General features: G+C 40.6%; 1 protein-coding gene across 12 annotated transcripts in view; it reads left to right on the forward strand.

The window, feature by feature from the left end:
* Positions 1–2,753: 2,753 nt before the first annotated feature.
* znf516 (zinc finger protein 516) overlaps positions 2,754–13,147 on the forward strand; it is a 138,369-nt gene continuing 127,975 nt past the window's right edge. For 8 of the 12 annotated variants that reach the window (XM_059972765.1, XM_059972713.1, XM_059972774.1 and 5 more), the window contains exons 1-2: positions 2,754–2,948; positions 3,073–3,242. The gene's annotated coding sequence lies outside the window, so the exon portion shown is untranslated. Of the gene's footprint in view, positions 2,949–3,072; positions 3,243–5,296; positions 5,318–13,147 lie in introns of those variants that run through there. The other 4 variants (XM_059972729.1, XM_059972747.1, XM_059972783.1 and 1 more) reach the window with 2 other exon arrangements.

Raw genomic sequence — 13,147 nt, forward strand, 5'->3', positions numbered from 1 at the left:
ATTTTGAAGAAATTTGATAAGGACATGCATGGGAGGTGTAAAGAGGCCTATAGTCCAGATGGGATTAAGCAGATTAATGATTTAGCATGGACTAGATGGGTCGGTTTCTGTGCTGTATTGCCCTATGATCCTATGACCGTTACTCAGTTACATTGATGACTACCTTTGTGCTTCTACCTGCACCTATGCAGAACTCATCAATGTTTTCATGTTTGCCACAAACTTCCACCCTGCTCTCTAATTCACATGAACCATTCATGACATTCTCCCGTTTCTTGATTTCTCTGTCTCCATGAAACAGACTATCCATTGATATTTACTATAAATTTAAAACCTGGCAGCTAATTAGACTATACTTCTTCCCATGCTGTCTCTTGTGAGGAAGCCATTCCTTCCTCCCAATCTCTCTGTCTCTGCTATATCTGCTCAGAAGATGGGGCTTTTTCTTCCACAGTATCTGAAGTATCCTCCTTTTTCAGGAACCCTGGCTTGCCATTTGCTGTGGTTAATGAAGCATGTTTTTATATGTCCTCTCTTTCTTTCTCAACCTACCTTCCTCCAGGCAGACAGAGATAGAGTTCTCCTTGTTCCAAACTTTCATATTATGAACCTTTGCAACCAATATATATTATCCTTCATCATTTCCTCCAAATGCAAGAAGACCTCACCACCAGCCACATATTTTCCTTCCCACCCCTTTCTGCCTTCTGCGGCAACCTGGTCCCATGACTCGCTGGTCCCACTCATCCCTCTCCACCTGACCCTTCTGTCCTCTGTCCTCACAGGGTCCTACCAGAATTCCAAAGTAATTTTTAAGTATCCTCAGTAGTTTAGTCTGACCAGTAATAGTATTGCTCTATTCAACAAAAGAAATGTTAAATCTGCAACAAATATAAAACATTTTATTATCATTGTTTGCTAAACAGATTCCATATGCCGAAGAAGTGTCAATCTTCAAAATTAAAACTTATTTACCATAAGACAGGCATTAAGGAGTTTGCAGGGATGTTATGGCAGCCAAATACCTCCAATGTTAGCACTTTTAAGTTGATGCCAGATTTTGTACTTGTCAGATTTTCAATTCTTCGGGAAGTTAATAAAACATCTTGCCAGCACAAAAGAATCACAAGAAGTTTAATCTGCACACTGTGGTACTCAGCTGCCAATGGGAGTGCTGATGTTAATCTTCTGGGGTGATGCCAAAGTGGTCAATAAGGACTAGGAAATTAGCAATTCTTGTCAAATGTGATGGGAACAATTCAAACTCCATTCTTAAGTTACAAGCAACCTACTAGAGGAACTCAGAAGGCAGGACCAGAGTTTGAGGTGACTGGCATTGCAGAGACAGAGCAAGATGTGAGGGCTCTGGTCTTGCTATTCTCCTTCTGCTCTTTATACTGGCCATTTCCCCCTCTCTACCCTTAGTCCCGACGCACGGTTTTCACCTTTTCCTTCCACAGATACTGCCTGATCTGTTGAGTTCCTTCAGAAGATTGTTTGTCTCTAGATTCCAGCATCTGCAGTCTCTAGTGTTCCCGTTCTTAAGTTGACCAGAATCCTATGGCATTCAGGGAGACAGTTTAGCATCTTGTGCCTGGCACAGTGACCCAGCTATTATAGGCAATGGCTCACAGCTCCAACAACCCATGTTCAGTCCGGAATCTGCTAATGTTTGTGTGGAGTTCACAAGTTCTCCCTCTGATTGTGTGAATTTCCTCCCACATCCCAAAGGTTGTTAATTGTTTACTATGAATTACTCTTAGCGTGTAGATGAGTGAATAATTGATGGGAATAAACAGAGACGAAAGTAGGATTAGTGCTTATAATCAGTGCGGACTCAGGTAGGCTGAAGATGCTGTTCCCAAGCTGCACGAACCTATGACTCAATGAATCTTAGCGGGAATTAAACAATTGCTCTTTGTCCAACATCCTTTACAGTATTTTTTCAATTATTTCTTGCAAGTTCTCTTTAATAATTTTCTGCCTTCCTTTCCAGTAATGCAATAAAAATTACTTTGTAAACATGTCACATTGTAATTCTGACTAGCTGCAGGCATTGTAAATGTGGATAAGGATTAATTTTAATCTGAGACCACTTTGAAAACACAGCAGGAAAGAGAAACGGAGTTGATGCTTCAGCTCTTTCTATTTCCACAGATGCTTCCTGGCGTGCTGAATGTTTCTTGCATTTTTCTGTTATTTCATTTTATTCCTGCATTTTTCTGTGTTTTTTTTTAAATTTCAGATTTCCAGCATCTGCAGCTTTTTATATTTTGATTTTAATCATACTTGGAATGTGGGCACAGTGACAATAAATTCCAAAATTTATTGGTTGGAGTTGCTCTGTAAAATATTAATACTCTGTGAATTGGAAGGGTTATGAAGGCCATTGTATTTCACCTTTGCAACGTACTCTAAGGAATGCATTTTATAATGTCAGTGAAATATTTTAACACTTTGCAAAAATATATATTATGATATGCTAGCTACTTAATTTCCAGCAATAATCAAATCAAAAGATTCATATATTCATAGGGATTAGTGAATTGGCCTGAAGGTTTTGATTATATTGGATTAACTCCAAAAGACTAGTTTGGAGAAGAATTAATGCAGTCTCTTTTATGGCTGTTTCGAGTTTCCTAAATCGTTAATGGTGATAGCCGGCGATCTATGCAGGAGAGGGAGGGACTTTACTGGACAAGTGAGAATTGCTTCAAACCTATCACTCCCCACCCACCCATCTTGTTAGTCTATTAATCTTTTTTTCATACGATCCAAGAAATTAAAGCATACTAGACGTTATTCGTCTATTTGTAACGTTTTCCTCTTCACAGATATTTTACTGGTAGAAACGGACATTATCCACAAAGTTTATTCAAGTTAACAGAACTCAAGACTTATTTATTTTTTCTGTATTAACATAAATGTTTCCACTGCAGGATACGTCGGTAAGTTGGAGGTGTGGGGGTTATTTATTTTTGTACGTTGGGTGAAATTATAACTTAAAATGTTATATACACTCACACAAAAGCATAGCTGGAATAATACGCATAAATTGCATTTTTATTACAGTGTTCGGAGCCGGCTGATTGGTTGGCGAGGACTATATGTGTATTTGTCATAAAGAGGTTTCGTTTCTCTCCAGAGACGGCTGCATATTTAGTGGAGTGGATGATTATTTTAGTTGCAAAGCCCGTAATTTGCCGAAAGCGGGAGGAGATTCCTTGAGAGGGAGACCCGCAGTGAGTATAGCGAGGTTGATGAAAAGTAAATCAATTGTGAGCGACGTTCGTCTGTGTGTGTGTGTGTGTGAGAGAGAGAGAGAGAGAGAGAGAGAGAGAGAGAGAGAAGAAAGAGAGGGAGAAGGGATGATTCGACTGCTAGTTATCAGTCTGTACTCTGCCCGGGCTGGACACCCGGAGTCTCCTAATTCGGCTCGGATTTGCGGCTGTTGCTTTGACAGGTCCGTCATGTGTATAAGTCCCGGGTCAGTCGTGATTTACGAAAGGCTGCACATAAAGAACAGACTGCATGGAGTTGGCGTTGCTGTATCAGAGCCATAGAAATTAGACCTTGATCACTTGCGCTGAACATGCTTTTATTGAAGAAAGTAGCACAGCGTTGATTTTCCACTCTTCTGTTCCATCGACTTTGGTGGAGGAGATGAATTTGGGAAAGCGGGCATCGTCTGCTCGGGTGAAGCGAGCGTAGGGTGGGACTCCTGCGTTCATCGGAAGGGACAATCAATTCAATTGATTTATATTGGAATGATTAATAATGATAAATCGTCGGATTTACGCAGACGTTCGGTAAAATCAATCACGCCATTCCCCGCGGCTCTGCGCATCATATCGGAAAATTGGTTTATTATTGTCACGTGGAGCGAGACAGTGTGAAACTGGTGTTCATAGGGGTCGATTTACACAAGGTAATACAATAACAGAATGCAGAAAAGGAGAGTGAAAGTGTAGTGCAGGTAGACGGGAAAGCGCAAGGTCACAACGAGGTAGATTGTGAGGTCAAGAGTCCATTTAATAGTACCAGGAAAACATTTAATAGTCTTGTAACAGCAGGATAGTGGCTGTCCATGAGCCTGGTAGTAGGTACTTTGGGGCCTGTGTATCTTCTGCCCCATTGGATGGGCGGGGCGAGGGATGAATAGATAGTCACCATGGTGGGTGGAACTTCTGATTATGTTGACTGCTCCTTTCTGTGTCCTGCGCACAGACTTTCTGCCGCAGTCTATGTGTATCAATCATCCCTCCAAGCAGAGACTCTGGGTTACTGTTAGTTCCCATCTAAATGGGCATTCCATCAGGGCAACTTTCCAAGTCTGCCCCATGCCTTCCACCAGTAGGAAAGTAGCTTTTCTTTGTTTGTTCTTTATGGCCTCTTCCTGAGCTTGGACACCTATTTTACCCCTGCCCCAAGGAGAATATCCATAGTAAATCCAGTAATTCATCATCAGTACCATTCATTGAACCCTCTAGCCCTTCACATCCTGCCTTCAGTGTGAAGTCCAAGAAATTGCAGTCCAACCAGCCTTCAACACTGGTTCAACGTAGCTTTCTTTGTCAAGGCTTCTTCACAGGAACTCTGCCATACAATTGAGAGCACCTGGTGGGTGTCTGGCCAGCGCAAAAACAAGTAGAAGACATTGTTGTCTTTTCTAAACTAATGAAGATTTTTAAGCTTCTATTTCATTTAGTGATTGTGGGAGGAGATGGAGGTTAAAGGGGTTAAGGTGTTAACTCTTGTTGGGCTCAGAGAAAAATTGTCTGTAGTTGAGTTTTTATCCAATTTTTACTAGCTTGTATTAATGTTTTTGGTGACTGATTATTCAATGATTTGCAAGTGACAAAACAGAGTTTACATATGGAGGTACATTCCATCACAGACACACATACAGATTTGCACAAGCATGTACACAGACACATACCAAACATGCATCTCAGCACATGTAATTACCCACATACCTGAACATACATTGACATGTGTAAATCAGCTCTTACACATTCAGCTGCAACACTTGGCAACACACATACACTTCGACATGTGCAAACAATTATACAGCAACACTCTCACTCTCTCTCTCTCATTCACTCTCTCTCTCACTCACTCACTCTCTCTCTCTCTCTCACACACTCTCTCTCTCTCTCTCTCTCTCTCTCTCTCTCTCTCTCTCTCTCTCTCTCTCTCTCTCTCTCTCACTCTCACTCTCTCTCCTCAGGACATTGTGGGTCCTGCAAGTTTTAAAACTTTAACTGTTGGAATAATAACAACTAATTCTGATTAGGAGGCTTCATATACAAACATAGTAAGTTTTGTAAACGGTGTTCTTGTATAAGGGCTTGGCTGTTCATGCTTGTTTTTGTTGCTAACGGTTACGTTGAGATTTATATCTGTTTTATTTATGGTATGGGCTGCCAGGATCTACTTTTAGACTGAGGACTTTGTGTTTAGATCAGTTTCTAGGAAAAAGACCTGGATGGTTTAAATAAATATATTCATTCATAAATAAATGGATGTATTACAGTGTAGGTTACCAAACGTTTTCATTATTGCAAGGAATATGGAGGGGGAAGGAATGTGTCTGATTTTCCATGCAGAGGTGAACATTTTACAGCTGTTTATACTCATTCTTCTTGAGTGGATGATGAGAACTTCAGCAGAAGCCTCTACACATAGATTTGACTTATTTCTGAAAGAACTCAAGCTAGATTGACAAATAGCAAGTCATTTCTGCTTAGTATTTGGAGCCAAAATGTTATCCCATCAGTTTCAAGACTGTGTGTTCTGAACATATTTGTCGATTGAATTTTTAATCCATGTTTTTGTAGAAGTGGAAGAGGCATGCTAAATGTCAGGTACTTTTATGAAGAATAGGGCACTCTTTGTTGAACATACAGAAATCTTGAGAATTAAATAGAAGTCAGCAGGTTGACTTTGTGTCATTTTGCCTGTTACTGCAAAGCAAATCAAACAAAACATTCAGGGACAAAATTGTATTTGTAATCTTGTGGAAATTGTTCCCACTTCCACTGGAAAGGGGAAGTTGCTCTTCAACCTCCAGCCATTGCTTCACCCCTGCTGATAATTAACACTGGGACAGGGTTGCCATTAACTTCCCATGTTTGTCACTGAATGATGCAGTTCATAATTAACTGCCTGTTCAGTCATACAGTAAAAACAGAGCAACCATTATCTCAGTTTCACAATAACTTAATAAAGAATACTTCTCACATGAGCATTCTGTATAATGCAACCATAGAGGAGTGTAGTGCAGAAGGGAAAAGCCGTTCGATCCGTTGAGTCTACATCAGCAATTTAGAAGCACTCTAGTTAATTCCACTATCACACTCTTTTCCTGCTCCTTGAAGTAATTTGATGTGTAATGCTCATAAATTTGCTTTTATCTTTATATTAGCACAGATGGGAAACTCTGTCAGTGAAACAAAACCAGATTAAAAAATGGAAATGTATCTACTCTGGATAACAGTCTCTGATGTATCACAACATAGTTCATCAGGTGTATTGGGAGGAGTGGAGACTGACTGAGTTCTCTTCAGATAAATTGGGTAGGTAGATCTCTGTTGCAATGTGGTCAGGTTTATGGGAAGACTATGGCTGCTGAAAGTTGTGTGTGGTGACGATGAGGGTACAGTCAGAGTGCAAAGTTGGATCCTGCATCAGCAGTAAAACTGATTTTATGAGGTTACCTGAGAGATAAGTCTTCAATGTGCAGGGTTCCCTGGAGAAACACTGTGTGCACATGAGAGGGAAGGCAAAGCTACATCCAAGGGCACTGCTGGCACTTCCTTAATAGTACAGTGATATGGCATCTCAAGTCTCTGCTGTAGGACACAAATTGATCATGTTCAGCATGAAGGAAGGTCCAATTATCAAAGGTCCAGGCAGAGGAGGCTGCCTTCAATGACAGTACTATGAATCTCCATCATCCTATTACCTGAAGCATGTGCTTCTCCACTGTTTGGGATCATATAATAATGTGGCCCTGTGGCTAGGATCTCTGAGAGAATGAACCAGCATGTTATATTTGGAATGAATATTGCAAATCTGGTTGACAGGCCATTGAGGTATTGGAGCTCTGTTTTCAAACAGAGGATATTAAATTCTGTTAAATGGCAGCTTCTGAATAATAATATTGCATGTACACACACCATCATATACAGGCTCACCCTCAATTATACAAACACACACACATACTCTCATATGCATAACGCACAGTTGTATAGATGCAATGCACACACCCCCGCACTAATCACAAACAGCCAAGCACTCAGCGGCCACTTTATTAGGTACCTCCCATACCTAATAAAGTGGCCACTGAATGTATGTTGATGGTTTCTGCTACTGTAGCCTGTCCACTTTAAGATTTGATGTGTTGTGCTCCCAGGCATGCTTTTCTGTACACCACTGTTGTAATGTGTGGTTATTTGAGTTACAGTCAACTTTCTGTCAGTTTGAACCAGTCTGGCCAGTCTCCTCTGACCTCTCTCATTAACAAGGCATTTACACTCACAGAACTGCAGCTTACTGGATGCTTTTGGTTTTCACACCAATCACTGTAAACTGCACAGGTGGTAATGTGTGAAAATCCCAGATGATTAGCATTTTCTGAGATACTCAAACTACCTTGTCTGGACCCAACAATTAAAGTCACTTGGATCACAGTTCTTACCCATTCTGATGTTTGGTCTGTGCAACAACTGAACCTCTTGACCTTGTCTGTATGTGTTTATGCATTGAGTTGCTGCCACATGATTGGCTGATTAGGTATTTGTATTAATAAGCAGATATACAGGTCTACCTAATAAAGTGGCCACTAGTGTACATGCAAACACACTTACACCAACACACTGATCTTCAAATCCGCACACGCGCTGACCATACAAGCACACAAGGCACTCTTATACACACACAAACTCAGAATGGTCAGACTCATCAGAGCAAACGCACGTATTCTCACATGTGAGCTGACATACATATTCACACAAGCACCCACACAATCATATTTGCATAAGAACCATATTTCTCCACAGGTGTCATATTTTGAAAGTGATAGTAAACTTTGAAATATTAACTTTCTTGTCTATAGCTATCTTTCAGCCAAGTGATGTTTCAGCAAAGTTTAAGATGCTATCTGTGGTGTTGCAGATAGCTAGCATAATATATTTTTGTTGTTACTGGAACTATGTCACCATGAAGACAAAGGAATTTGAGTTATGCACATTATGTAATGAATATAGTGATTCTTCATGATTGTGTTGCCACCTCTATTACTGGTATGTTTTCTAATCATTCATTTACCATAATTTTTGAGAGGTGTATCCATGTGAGATAGCACTCTACTGCACCAACCGTTAATAAGGAAGTTAATATTATATGAGGTAAGGCTCATTTTATCCTATTGGTTTTAATTTCAGTGAAGTCAAAGCTGAGTCTCATCGTCATATGCACAAGTATATGAAAGTACTGGAGCAATGAAAAACTTACTTGGAGCAGCAAAACAGGTGCAGAACATCAGTTAAGCGGCACTTACAAGAAAAAAAACGTAACTTAAACATGAGTTATACAAAATTTTTACAAGCAAGAACACAATTGACTCCTCAGTCCAGCACGTTCTCTTTCGGGATACAAAAGCTTCTCCTGTATTCCCCAATGAGATTTTTACTGGGTACTTTCTAGTATTTATGATGCTTGGTTTGACTCTGCCCCACAAATGGAAGCATCCTGTCTGTACTCTCCCTTGCACCATGTTAGAAAGTCAGTTGGGGTCACACTCACTCCAGACTGTTCCATCTTTCACCATCAATATACTGTATGTGAGAGGGGTGATTTTCAGGGACTGGAGGGATAAGTTTTTTACACAGGGGTTGGCCAATATTTGGAATAAGCCACCAGAGGAAGTGATATAAACAGACACAATTACAAGATGTAAACTTCCTGTGGGTAGGAAGGGTTTAGGTGGATATGGGACAAGCACAGGCAAATTAGAGTAGGTACCTTGGTCAGATTGGATGGGTTGGTCCTAAAGGCTCTATATAATTTAATGTGCCGGATGCTCCCCCCCCCCCATTTTTTCCAGTGTCTCCATATCCTTTTAAAACTGTAGATCAAAATAATGGAGAGTGCTTCTATCCATATTTTTGTAAGTCGTTCACCTAAGTTTTGTTCATATTTTAAGCTGCAGAGAGAGGATGTGGAGGAAATGGAGAGGGGTGGTGGGGTAGGGAAACATCTCTGATGGGGTGCAGACTAAGGTTGTCCAAGTGACAAAATTGCTTTGGATCCTGTCGTGATGACCTTTCCTGTATTTTCTGATTTTATTTGATTTTCAACATCTGTGGCTTTTTTTGATTTTTGATGTGCAGGAGACACTCCATTTCCTTCCCAACTATGCAAAAGAAAGTATTTTCATTTCCTCAGTGAGGCACAGTAGTATGTGTTTGTTATGTGGTGTACAGTATTTGCAACAGAGCTTGTCTGAATAATCTTCAGTTCAGGTGACCACAAGAGTCTGCAGATACTGGAACCTGGAGCAATACTCAAGATACCAGAGGAACTCACTGGATCAGGCAGTTTCTGAAAAGGAAAATGGATAGTGGACCTCCAGATGAACGGTGTCAACCCAAAATATTGACTGTCCATTTCCCTGTACAGATGCTGCTGGACATACTGAGTACCTCTAGCTTCTTGTTTGTTGATCTTCAGCTCTCCATGGAGTCACTAGTCACCTGTGTTCTGCATCCTGGAGTATAACCTACTCCTGAGATTCATGCTGGGTCCTGCTCAAAGCACCTCAGCCTGACCCAGGGCAGCATGGAACCTCTCCCTGCTCAGATAGAAAGGTGTGGCAACCCCTAAAGCCCCAGCTCCCACCATCACTGACTACAAAAATTGTCACTGAAGTTAAATGTGGAACTTTAGAAGTTCACAATCATGAGCTCCCAGGAAAGATAAAAAGCAAAACTATTGTTAATTATCTTTTTAAAAAAATCAATAAAAGGAGGTTAAAAGCAATTAAACATACTGAAGCCAAGAAAATTAAAATGAATCAAATAAAGAGTGGTGGTTTCAGGGTGAGCTGAAAATCATTCAGACCTGCTGGAAGCAGGTACTGTACACCACATAGTGAAGAAGTAAAAACATTTCCTTTTTTATTGTTGTAAAGGAATATGAGTGCTACTTACAGTATGTACAATGAAAATCAGAAAATGAAGATGCTTAAAATCTGAAATAAAAATACAACAACATTGGAAAGTACATCGGAACAGGGCCCAAAGTAATTACATCACTTGGAAACCTTGGTTTCCACCCATCACAGATGAACCTTTTACTTCTTTCTTCAGCTTACCATTTCTCTGACAGCTGTTTCTTTCCTTTTTGAATTATGAGAGGCTTAGATAGAGTACACAGTCGATATCTTTTTCCCGGATTTGAATTACCTGATACTAGAGAGCAAGCATTTAAGTTGAGAGCGGGAAAATTCAAAGGAGAAGTACGGGGCAAGTATTTTTTAACAGCGAGTTGTGGCTACCTAAATTGTACTGTCAGGGGTGATGATGGAGGCAGGTACAATAGAGGAATTAAAGAAGTTCTTAGATAGGCAGATAATTACCCAGAGAATGGAAGGAAATAAACCATGTGCAGAGGAAGATTGGTGTAATTAATATCTTAAATACAAACCCCATTTCCAGAAAAGTTGGGATATTTTCCAAAATGCAATGAAAACAAAAATCTGTGATATGTTAATTCACGTGAACCCTTATTTAACTGACAAAAGTACAAAGAAAAGATTTTCAATAGTTTTACTGACCAACTTAATTGTATTTTGTAAATATACATAAATTTAGAATTTGAAGGCTACAACACACTCAACAGAAGTTGGGACAGAGTTAAAATAAGATTGAAAAGTGCACAGAATGTTTAAGTTACACCAGTTTGGAAGACTCCACGTTGGTAGCAGGTGAGGTATCATGACTGGGCATAAAAGTGGCGTCCATCAAAGGCTCAGTCTTTGCAAGCAAGGATGGGTCATGGCTCACCCCTTTGTGCCAAAATTTGTGAGAGAATTGTTAGTCAGTTCAAAAGGTACATTTCCCAATGCAAGATTGCAGAGAATTTAGGTCTTTCAACATCTACAATACATAATATTGTGAAAAGATTCAGAGAATTCAGAGACATCTCAGTGCGTGAAGGGCAAGGTCGTAAACCACTGTTGAATGCGCGTGATCTTCGAGCCCTCAGGCAGCACTACCTAAGAAACCGTCATGCTACTGTGACAATTATAGCCACCTGGGCTTGGGAGTACTTCAGAAAACCATTGTCACTGCATCCAGAAATGCAACTTGAAACTGTATTACGCAAGGAGGAAGCCATACATCAACTCTATGCAGAAACACCGGCGAGTTCTCTGGGCCCGAGCTCATCTCAGATGGATCGAAAGACTGTGGAACCATGTGCTGTGGTCAGATGAGTCCACATTTCAGCTAGCTTTCGAAAAAATGGGCGTCGAGTTCTTCGTGCCAAAGATGAAAACAACCATCCTGATTGTTATCAGCGAAAGGTGCAAAAGCCAGCATCTGTGATGGTATGGGGGTGCATCAGTGCCCATGGCATGGGTGAGTTGCATGTATGTGAAGGTACCATTGACTCTGAGGCGTATATTAGGATTTTAGAGAGACATATGTTGCCACCAAGGCGACGTGTCTTGCCGGGACGTCCATGCTTATTTCAGCAGGACAATGCCAGACCACATTCTACACGGGCTACAACAGCGTGGCTTTGTAGACACAGAGTGCGTGTGCTTGACTGGCCTGCTGCCAGTCCAGATCTATCTCCTATTGAAAATGTATGGCGCATCATGAAGAGGAGAATCAGACAACAGAGACCACGGACTGTTGAGCAGCTGAAGTCTTATATCAAGCAAGAATGGACAAAACTTCCAGTTGCAAATCTACTACAATTAGTATCCTCAGTTCCAAAATGATTAAAAAGTGTTATTAAAAAGAAAGGTGATGTAACACAGTGGTAAACATTCCTCTGTCCCAACTTCGTTGAGTGTGTTGCAGCCATCAAATTCTAAATTTCTGTATATTTACAAAATACAATTAAGTTGGTCAGTAAAACTATTGAAAATCTTTTCCTTGTACTTTTGTCAGTTAAATAAAGGTCCACATGAATTAACATAACACAGATATTTGTTTTTATTGCATTTTGGAAGATATCCCAACTTTTCTGGAAATGGGGTTTGTAGTTTGGCCCAACATTGTGGGCCAGAGGGTGTGCTCCTGTGGTGTTCTGATCTCATGTTCATTTCAGCGAAGCTGTTGTACTTGCATCAGGTCTAACCAGCTGGCAGATTTAATAAGAAACAGATGTAGGAGCAAACTATTTGGCCCCTTGTGCTTTGCCTTTCAGTAAGATCATGGCTGTCCTTTATACCTCAACACTTCTTCTTTGTACTACTGTCAGCCTAGGAGCTGGGATATCTGTGTACTTTCATGCTGCTCATTTGGACTCTACGAGGAATCTGACTGCTCTGGCTTTCCTGAGGGAGAAACATGGCAACTTTTTCCCCACTGAGGGCAATGCCTATAGGGAACAAGCTTCCAGAGGAGTTTGAGGCAGGTACAATAACAATTTTTAAGAATGATTTAGACTGCTACATGGATAGGAAATCTATAGAGAGATATGGATCAAATATGGGTAAATGTGACTGGCTTAAATGGACACCTTTGTCACCATGAATGATTTGGTCTGGAGCACGTGTTTCCATGATGTATAACTCTGTGGCTAAATTCACAACTTGTCTAGTAACTGCTTTGCCTAAGACCACAAGAAATTGCAGAGTTATGAATACAACTCCATCCATCACACAAACAACTTCTCTTTCATTGACTCTGCCTACATTTCCCACTGCTTTTGGGAAAGCAACTAATGTGATTAAAGGCCGTTCTCACCCTTGTCATTCTCTCTTCTCCTCCACTCCATCAGGCAAGGTTACGAAAGAATGGTCTCGACCTGAAATGTTGGCTATTTGTTCATTTCCATTGACGCTGCTTGACTTGCTGAGTTCCTCCAGCGTTTTGTGTGTGTTCCTTTGGATTTCCAGCATCCTCGT

The sequence above is a fragment of the Hypanus sabinus genome, chromosome 1 (assembly GCF_030144855.1).
Source record: "Hypanus sabinus isolate sHypSab1 chromosome 1, sHypSab1.hap1, whole genome shotgun sequence".
Classification (NCBI taxonomy): Eukaryota; Metazoa; Chordata; class Chondrichthyes; order Myliobatiformes; family Dasyatidae; genus Hypanus; species Hypanus sabinus.